Below are 9,843 nucleotides of genomic sequence, written 5' to 3'. Positions count from 1 at the left end.
GAATGCGATGGGTCATTCACGAATGCCACAGTGAAGGAGAATTTTATCATGCCTTCCTCTCAGCATATTGGTCTCAAGCTACACAAGACCGAGTAAAACATAGCATTATAATGATGAAACATTTCGAACAGTCTGAATTCCGCAGTCTTGTGAAATATTTTGAAGACATGTTGCACAAGAATCTGTACCTGTCAAACCCATACAGCCCCTCAGAACTCATCCGCATTTGCTTAATCAAATTATATTAACATTTATGACGTATTATTTTGGCTGGACGTTGCAAAGATGACATTGAAGCTTTTCAGGGACTCTTCCAAGAATTAGAAATTGACGCTCACAATCGCGGAACGCGAAAACAGGAACGCCACAATTACAGGTCACATCTGTCGCAATTCCGCAATGAATGAAATAATAACTGGACATGACAAGGCTGTTCTCACAACACAAATCGTGACCAAAACAGACACCACCAGTATGACCACCGTTGGCAGAGTAGTAATAGTTACAGAGAAAGATCGCATTTCCGTAGTAATGAATATGACAGAGACAATCAGAGAAACAAACAATATGGCAACCAGAACTATCATTATCACGGGACACAGAATAACTTCAGACGCAACGGTCCACCGTGAAGTGATAATTCAGGGAGAAATTCTCCACCACTTAACTGACAAGAAAGAAACTACAGGAACTACCGACATGACGACAGACGATATAATCATAACGACAGACCCGAATTTCATCAGAAGTGGCGGGAATGAAACAGGGCTGGGCCCGCTCGACAAGGTGAATTTGTAGGTTAGGTCTCCAAATCCCAATAACGATGCGCGCCAACAAAGAGATAACAGATAATGACTCGCACCGCAGGCAGCCACGTGCACCGGCTGGCTCAGAGAAAAATAACATAGACGATAACCCTGAAAAAAAATTGAGCATTTTTTTCCGATGTACCATATACCACATGATAATTCCGTTAAAGCTGGAGCTCTGCATAGTAGGAAAAGTAAAGGATTGCACCACATTTCACTTGTAAAACCGTTTATTGACAGATAATCTGCTTGTTAACTTAGTCTTTGCTATAAAAATTTTTCACTTTACATTACTAGTATGCTTTGTCAGACTTAGAATCTCTTAACATTCAACAATGTTTGAAGTTAAATATCCAGTAAAGAACCAAGAGAACTTATTTAAACAGAAATTATGAATGCATTGTTATAGTGAACAGACGACACAGTGTTGTTATTTGTACATTCTTGCCTGTTAGTTGCATGATCATGTAACGACTATAAGGCTCATACACTTAGAACATATACCGGCACTGCTAATGAGATTTTCATGCAACATTTTTGTTTACTTGAAAAGACATTCTTTATTTGAAATACTTTCTGTGGGATTAAAGATGGCTTAGCATTTGGTTTCTTTGACAGCTACACGATTATATCATGACGCTACTAATGTGTGACACAATTTACATTGTTGCTTTTGTGCTGTATCTGCTTTCTATCTGCACAGTTTTTCTGAATTCTTCTGAAAAGTAAAACATGTTTTAGTAGTCACTTTTGTGGTATAGCTACAAAGAGACAGCCTTTTTCGTAGCACAACAATACATTACAGTATAGCACTTTCTTGATCACAGCACTGTACGTAATAACTACGATATCTATATGCATAGCATTTCGCATTTGTATATTACGAGGTAAGTACATTGACTTCCACAGAAGTGTGCTTACAGACGACGATAATTACTACACTTAGCACATTTTTACCGTTCAGTAGTAACAGACATTATCTTACAACAAGAAGCACAGTTTAGCGCTGCACTACACGTATTTGAGTGATTAATTTTCTACTTAAAACATTTATTTTTAAAGATTTTTGAATTACAATGATACAAATGTTTTCCGTGATACAGTTCATTCCATTGCTGTAATCTGTAACACCTGAGGGTATAATTACATTAATCCTCAGGGCGGTACACGCTTACTTTGTGTACCATGTGTGTGGCAAGCACAAGGAGCCCTGCCTAGTATGGAATTTGCTTATGCAACTTTACACATCGGTACCATATTTCCCTAACACACAAATTACACAGCTATCTGATTACTTAACAGAGAAACAAATTTTTTATTTACTACGTCACTGACACATGTTTACGCAATTACACAGTTGGATAACTTCATACTTATGAAATTGTACTCTGTGCACTCTTCATATTTTTTTCGGAACCATTGTCATACTATGAGAGCTTTGAATGATATATTTGGTATGGGATCATGATTTTTAAAGTACGTTTGAGGTCGATGACACTATTGAAATCAGCAGAGAATTTTTTTTAGGTTTCGAAATTATTGCAGAAAGCTGTGACGATTTTGAGATTTGACTGAGGTGTTATGATGTTATTATTATGGTGACAATGTGTATTATGCTTTTGAGGAATGTTCATTATGATATGTATTTATTATGATGAAATATTGAAGATGTGTCGACGAATATGTATATGTGTAATAAGGTAAGGAATAATGAATAGTGGTTAGGGACTCCGATTTGTGAAAAAGGATGTTGCAAACCAAGAATCGTACTTTAAGAGTTATGAAATGTGTGTAAATGTGTGAATGTATCACAATGCTGGCGAAAATTTTGGGACACTGTTATATTTATAGGATTTTGTTAATACACATTTGTAACGCAAATTTTCGACCTGTGAAATTTTTTTTATGAGACTGTCAGTGCAGCGCAAACTGTTGTCGGAAATATTTCGGTAAGAAAGTTAAGTGACCACCCTCATGTAATGAGTCGTGGGCACCCAGCTGCGCAACAGTCACCTGGAAAAAAGCCATAAGTGTGTGCCTTTCATTGTCACAGGTGTAGAAAAAAGGAGCCCATTATCCTCGCTATTGACATTTCTTTGTAGGAAGCATCGCAAATACGACACGCTCATACTTGACAACATATGATTATACTGTGAAGACCTTAATTTATGATATTTACTAAAATGCCTAATGAAATGATGAGAAACATTTTACATCTATTGTCTTTCTAGTTCAGAGATTACTTATTTTGTTTAATATCTAGTTTCTATTGCACTGCAGCATTGTTTAAATTAAAATTTAATAGATGTACTAATAGAAACGTTTTCTGTCTATAGACCCAGTAAACAATAATTTTATGATCTGCTTTCTTAAAAAAGGAAGCACAAATAGACATTTCTCTTCACAGGAAATACATACATAATTTTTTTCAATGACTGGGTAACTTGTTTCATAGAGGTTTCATAAAGTAAATCAAGGTGATGCATCACTCTAGTGTTAAGATGTAACATAGTTATTGGACATTTCCTATTTTTACTGTAATATTTTTTCTGCTTAGCTTTCTCATGTTTAGGTATAAATTAAAGCATTTGCTGCAGTTGTTTGCTAGGCTTAGTGCTACTGAATTTCACTTTGTATTTCTCTGTTGAACCAGTTTTACTACTGATTTATTTTTCTTGTTGCTGCACATTGCCTTATATTAGTTGTAATATTGCATTTACTTTGCTAATTTATATTATTTCCTGCTTGCTTTGCCAATTTCCATTTTTTTGTCATTGCTGTTTGTGTTAATTGTTTTGTGCTGCTGCATTGCCTCATCCCTTAGTTTATGCATCTGAGCTCAGTAGATTTAAGTTAGCTTAAGATGGGGTAGGCAATATAAGAGAACGAGTTGTGATGAATTGGAAGAAATGCATTGAGAAGCTATAAGAAAATGGTTTGGCCAAAAAAGTTGTCTACAGTGGAGAAAAACTATGTTTGAATGAGTATGTGACAGAATACAGAAAGCATGCTAGGATAGGATTTTTTTTTTTTGGTGGAAACAAATGTAGAAATAAGAGGAAAGATCTACTGAATTAAGTTTTGGGTTGGACTGCAGTACAAAATGTCACACTGAAAACAAACCCTGTCCTGTACTTTTGTGTTATTACGCTTTGTGAATTTGTGCTTTTCTTGTCTTTATGTGTTTTGCTAAAAAGATTTATGTTGCAGAATTTTTCTGATAATATGTTATTTACTTTGTAAACATGTTTAGACATTATTTATTCTGTTTTGTTTTATTGCTCATGTGTGAAGTTGATGTTCCAAAAGTTATTCTGATCTTTTATGTATGTACTTGTGTCATAATTCTTGTAACACTGATGTACATGTTTATTTCTGTTCTTCTGTAAAGCCTGTTTTACTACAAATGTTATCTGTATTCTTAGGTTCTTTAATGATGTATTTTGTACGTTTATTATTGTATTCTTATGTTATAAAATTGTAATTGACACCAGTTCATCAAAATAAGTAACCTAAGTAACTTGTAAGTTACATTTCACTGCACACGTTTCTGTTGGTCACAGTATATGGACAATATGTGATAAATAGGGACTGTTAGTGTTTGCACATGTGTTGCTAATTCAGCAAGGGACTGGTTAACAGCATTGCCGGTTCTAAGGATAATTCCAAAAACTTTGAGTGCACAAGTGGTGGTTTATGGACTTGCTACATAATATAATACAAGACTCTTCGATGGTGATTGTGCACCTGCACAGCAACAACAGATGGCTGCTGGGCATCTCTACAAGGACTACAGTGGGTCTGCGTCTTTGATGGCCAACCAATACCATTATTTCTACAAGGAATGCAGTGGTTCTGCACCTCGGGTGGCCCACCAATACCATAATCTCTACCAGGACTGCAGTGGGTCTATTCTTCAAAACTTCGACTGACTCTGCTGTGGGTTTGCTCTGTTGTGGCCGATTACCTGTCTGCATGTCAAGCGTCAGCACTGTCTTTCCGTTGGAAGGACAACACTGATTCTTCAAGACTGCATGGAAATCCATCACTTCCGTGTGCATTTTCGTTTACTGCTCAGACTCTGAGAAGAACACTGATATTTTACTGTGATGAATGATCAGGACTGTCTTTATGGACTGTGAGAAAATTTTGACCATCATTGTATCAATAAGTGTGTGCATTTGATTTCTTTGTTATTGTAATTGTGAAAAATTTTAACAAATATGTATTGGCCAGTGCCCAAAACAATATGTAAAATTTTTTGTGGGGAGCATGGGGGCTATGTAAGTAGGCTGTTCAGGTTTTCTTATTGGTAACGCTACGTAGCACTCTGTATGAAAATCACTGGCTGTGCTATGTGCAGTCTGTGGCTAGTTTGCATTGTTGTCTGCCATTGTAGTGTTGGGCAGCTGAATGTTAACAGCGCATATTATTGCGCAGTTGGAGGTGAGCCGCCAGCAGTGGTGGATGTTGGGAGTGAGATGTGTGTATATATATATATATATATATATATATATATAAAATGACTTTTGAACACTATTGAGGTAAATACATTGTTTGTTCTCTATCAAAATCTTTCATTTGCTAACTATGTCTATCATTAGTTAGTGCCTTCAGTAGTTTGAATCTTTTATTTAGCTAGCAGTATTGTCGTCGCTGTATTGCAGTAGTTTGAGTAACGAAGATTTTTGTGAGGTAAGTGATTTGTGAAACGTATATTTTAATTTAGTCAGGGCCATTCTCTTGTAGGGATTATTAAAAGTCAGATTGCGTTGCGCTAAAAATTATTGTGTGTCAGTTTAAGCACGATTATGTATAATTTTTCTAAGGGGGCGTTTCAAATAGTACCTGCGCACAATACTGACGTATGTCTCCTATTAAAATATTTCACGTAAATCGTCCGAAATAATTAGGCTTCATACATCAGCAAATAAGAAATTGATATTACCCAATGTGCTGTGAGCACTATTTTTAAAGATTCAAGATGAGTTTAATTCTGTCTTTTAAAATAGCTTCAGGACCACCGGTGCACACTTATTTCCATTCATTTATATCTAACAACACTTATGTTTGTTGAAATTCTCGATTCAAAACTGCCGCGGAGATATGTTTGCTAAGATGGTGGCAGAAAGACGATAGTCAATTTGTCTACTGTTATTCTCGATTTGTGTTATCAACGTAATATATTTAGATAAAACTCTTTAAGCCTTTTACCCATATTCCTTAGCATTGAAAATAATTTCGAATGATATATATCGTCATATTTTTATACCAGCTACTAGTAAACTCCGCTGTACGTTACTAGCGCTAACGGCTGCGCTCCTAATTGTGGAGCTGATAATTAACACTTAAAAACATTAATTAGATTGGATTACAATTGAAATAAATACAAATCCACATCTAGACAATAGCAACTCTGTTTTTCAAATAATAATTAACAATATATTGTTACAGGTTTTCAGTTTACAGTCGTCACAGGTCTCACATCCGAACAGTTCATCGGTTACCACAGGAAGAACAACCGAACAACAATTACCACAGATAACAGAAAAAATATATAGTTGTCATTGTCGATGAATGTAGTTTTCTGATAATAGTTTTATTTGATACAAAATTTAAATTATTACAGAAATAATGAAGTAATTATCGTCATTTTTACACGGTACAGTCTGTTTATACGTAGTATCGAGAATATTGGCTGAAGTTTATACACTTAGTTCATTTTAACAACTTGTGGCTAGAACATAGTGTCGTGGATATTACATTGCCCCTTGGACTGAGAAACAAAAATTGTTTGTTCATTGTATTTTTTTTATCAGACCACCGTATCCACGTAGGTTCATTGTCCTCATGATGCAAATATTCAGATACAATATTGTTTAATACATGGCACAAAAAGTGTTGAGTTGAGTATTTAAATGGTTTCAGTAGCTGTATAGTCTTGGAAAAAGCGACGGATACTTCCCGGATTAACTAATCCCCCCCACCTCCCATTTGGGTTCACTGGATTCGGAAAACCGGGAATAAAACCGTCCAAAGGGTTTCAAGAATGTACAGTTACCTACTCTTAATTATCACGCTTGACATGAAGATAACATGTAATATGTTGAAAATATTAATTTTAAACTTCGGTTAATTGCATCTGAGGTACAAAATGTCTTTTATGGTGGTGTTTCATCAAGGTTAAAAGTTCAAATAACAATTCGCCAATGACGTCGTGGCACCGCCCCCCGTGTCGAGCCGCTGGGTCGCAGGCTGGTAGGGGCTGCTGCTGGACCGCCCCCGGCTGCGTGAATGGTGCATCGGCTGCCGTCGGCTGCATCCTGATTGGATCTGCTGCTGTCTGGAAGTAGTATTGCAGCACGTCATTTCTTTCTCTCTTTCCACGTCCCTCTCGTACAAGATGGGTACATGAAATATCGAAACATGGGTATCAGTGCCAAGATAATAATTACATTTATCCTGTGGAAGAAGTTTTTTTTTTTTTTTTTTTTTTTTTTTAATCTCGATTTCACTTTCATTCACACGGATGGAAATAGTTTGGTTTTAGAGGATGTGCTATATCTTTACACTGTTCATTTAATTGTATTGATTCATAATTAGGTTTTACACAGTATGCACATATTCGGCACCTCACCGTTATTCATACAGGTGTCCATCGTGCGCTCTTTTTATTTCCTGCGGTATGCAAACATCTCCGCTGCGGCGCAGCGTGGCCAGCGTTGCATTATATTGTTAATGCGCGGCCGGCTGTACAGTCTGTCACATAATATTCCTCACGGGAAGACGTCTTATAACACTTTAATGTGAGGTCTTCAGTTCTACGTTTTCATAAATGCTGTTAACAAGTTTGCAAGGTCCACGTCATTGCTGCTAACATTTAACGCACTGAGTGTTCATGTGTTCTATGATCACAGTTCTAATCACTGTTTATCACTTTTAACAAAAAATAGCCCAGTTTTTCAGGCGTCCACTAGACCTTTATAGTTCTTGTGAAACACGCTTCACTGTCCTGATTGCTGCCAGTACTACTCAACCTACTCGACAGAAAATCTTATATGCAAATGACACTTTACAAGATAGTGAGGTATTGTACATTGGCACATCAGTTCGTATTATTACATCCCAAAATCATAGATGTCACATAAAATATGAGACAATACGAGTTTAAAATCTGCTACATTGTTCTGACCATAAGATCATTATTGAACTGTGTAGATAACAGTTCATTTCCCTTTTCATCTCATATATTTACTAGTGTTTCTTTGTAGACATTCATACATATTTTCATTAGGAATATTACCATATGATAGGACAGATGCCCATGTTCGGTTCACCTAACACAGAGATGCTCATAAGAGCATACGAAAAATATAACCACATAAAGAAAACTATGTACACAAATCGGTACATATTTGGAACACGTTTCACTAATAGTGAAAGCGGTTTTCGACAGACACGCAACTGTGTGTGCGTTTACATGGGTCAGGTTCATGGAAATATTTTTTGCAAGTTTACTCTAATACGTGAACAAATACATTATCTAAGGATAAACAATTTTTATGTTGAGCATTTCTCTATCCTACTTAGAAAAGGTAAAATTATTTACATTTAGTAATACAGTATCTGACAAAGAACTTTTGTCAAGTTAATGACTTTTTCTGAGTAAGAATTCTTATCATTAAGATTCTTCCTTTTTGACATAATGTTTCATGAATGTTATAATGTAATAACTGGCATGAAAGCTTGCAGACTAATACACACATAACGTAATGATAATTCTAGTGCTATGAATTTTACTATAAGGTTTAACAATTCCTCAATCCAGCACTTTTCGGACTTCTTTCATTACTTCGTTTTTCTTTGTCCAGGGGACCGAGTATGAAGCTCCTGCGATAGGTCTTGTGTGGATACACCTTCATATCATAACGATAATTTTTTATGATACCTGGTCGTTCACTGAATACTTCATGGTATCTGGATAATAATTTTGTTAATTGTCTTGCCTCTGAAGCGTCGATGCGAGTTGCCTCTTTCAACTTTTCCTCGATTGTTGCAGCTATGTCAGTCATATTAATGGGTGCATCATTTCTTCGGTTATTGTAACACTTTCGTGTGTGCTCGTATTCTAACACTAACAATTTCTGTTTTCTGACAGATAGATTCACTTCTCTTATCAGCGGAAGGTTCGCACCGAACTCCCGATTCTGCTTCAATGTTATTGGTCGCTGTTGGCACCTCCGTCCCGTGAAAACTCATGACCCACTAACACCGGTATTGACAAGTATTCCACAAATAGGAACGTGCATAAAACGCTATCATTTCCAAAGGAAACTTCAACCTGTGTCTGGTGCTTTATAATCTGTGCCCTTTTTCCCAGCGCTCCTATAACCTTACAATTTGTAACAGACAAAATCGGCAGTCTTTTTATTTGCGTTACCTTCTTGAAGAATTGTGTACTCATTACTGATACACCTGCACCTGTGTTGAGGAGAATAATAGTTGCTACACCATTGATGGTTCCAGCGACACTTGCTTGAATATTTCCTTTTTCTTGCTTATCAGGGACAGCAGATTCTTGATAGAGTTCATCTTCGATCCTCTTACCATCCCGATAGCGAATCATATTTATCTTCTGATTTATTGTGCTATCGCCTTCATTCTTGGTCTCGGTCATCTGGTGAAGGCCTACAGCGACCGAGGTTAGTTTGTTGGCTTCTGTATATTTTGCTTTGGTTCCGAAGGTACCTCCACTATTTTCACATTTTGTGAGTCTACAGTCGGAGGTGGCCTACTTGGGTCCCACCATTGTGGATACTGATTATTTGTCATGGGTACAGCCTGTATATAATTTATTGGCTGACCTGGATTCATAGAATTTTGTTGCGGCTGCCAATGACTAGGCCCTGGTTGTCGCCAATACTCATTGTCACCTCCATGGTTTTAGGTTTATCCTTGTACGGACTGTCTGATCTATTGTCATTTCGTCTTTTACGATTACTATTGTTGTTATTATTATTAGCATTTTCGTTAT

This window comes from Schistocerca nitens, chromosome 8 (genome assembly GCF_023898315.1).
Source record: "Schistocerca nitens isolate TAMUIC-IGC-003100 chromosome 8, iqSchNite1.1, whole genome shotgun sequence".
NCBI classification, from domain to species: domain Eukaryota; kingdom Metazoa; phylum Arthropoda; class Insecta; order Orthoptera; family Acrididae; genus Schistocerca; species Schistocerca nitens.
Note: the sequence above shows the minus strand (reverse complement) of the source record.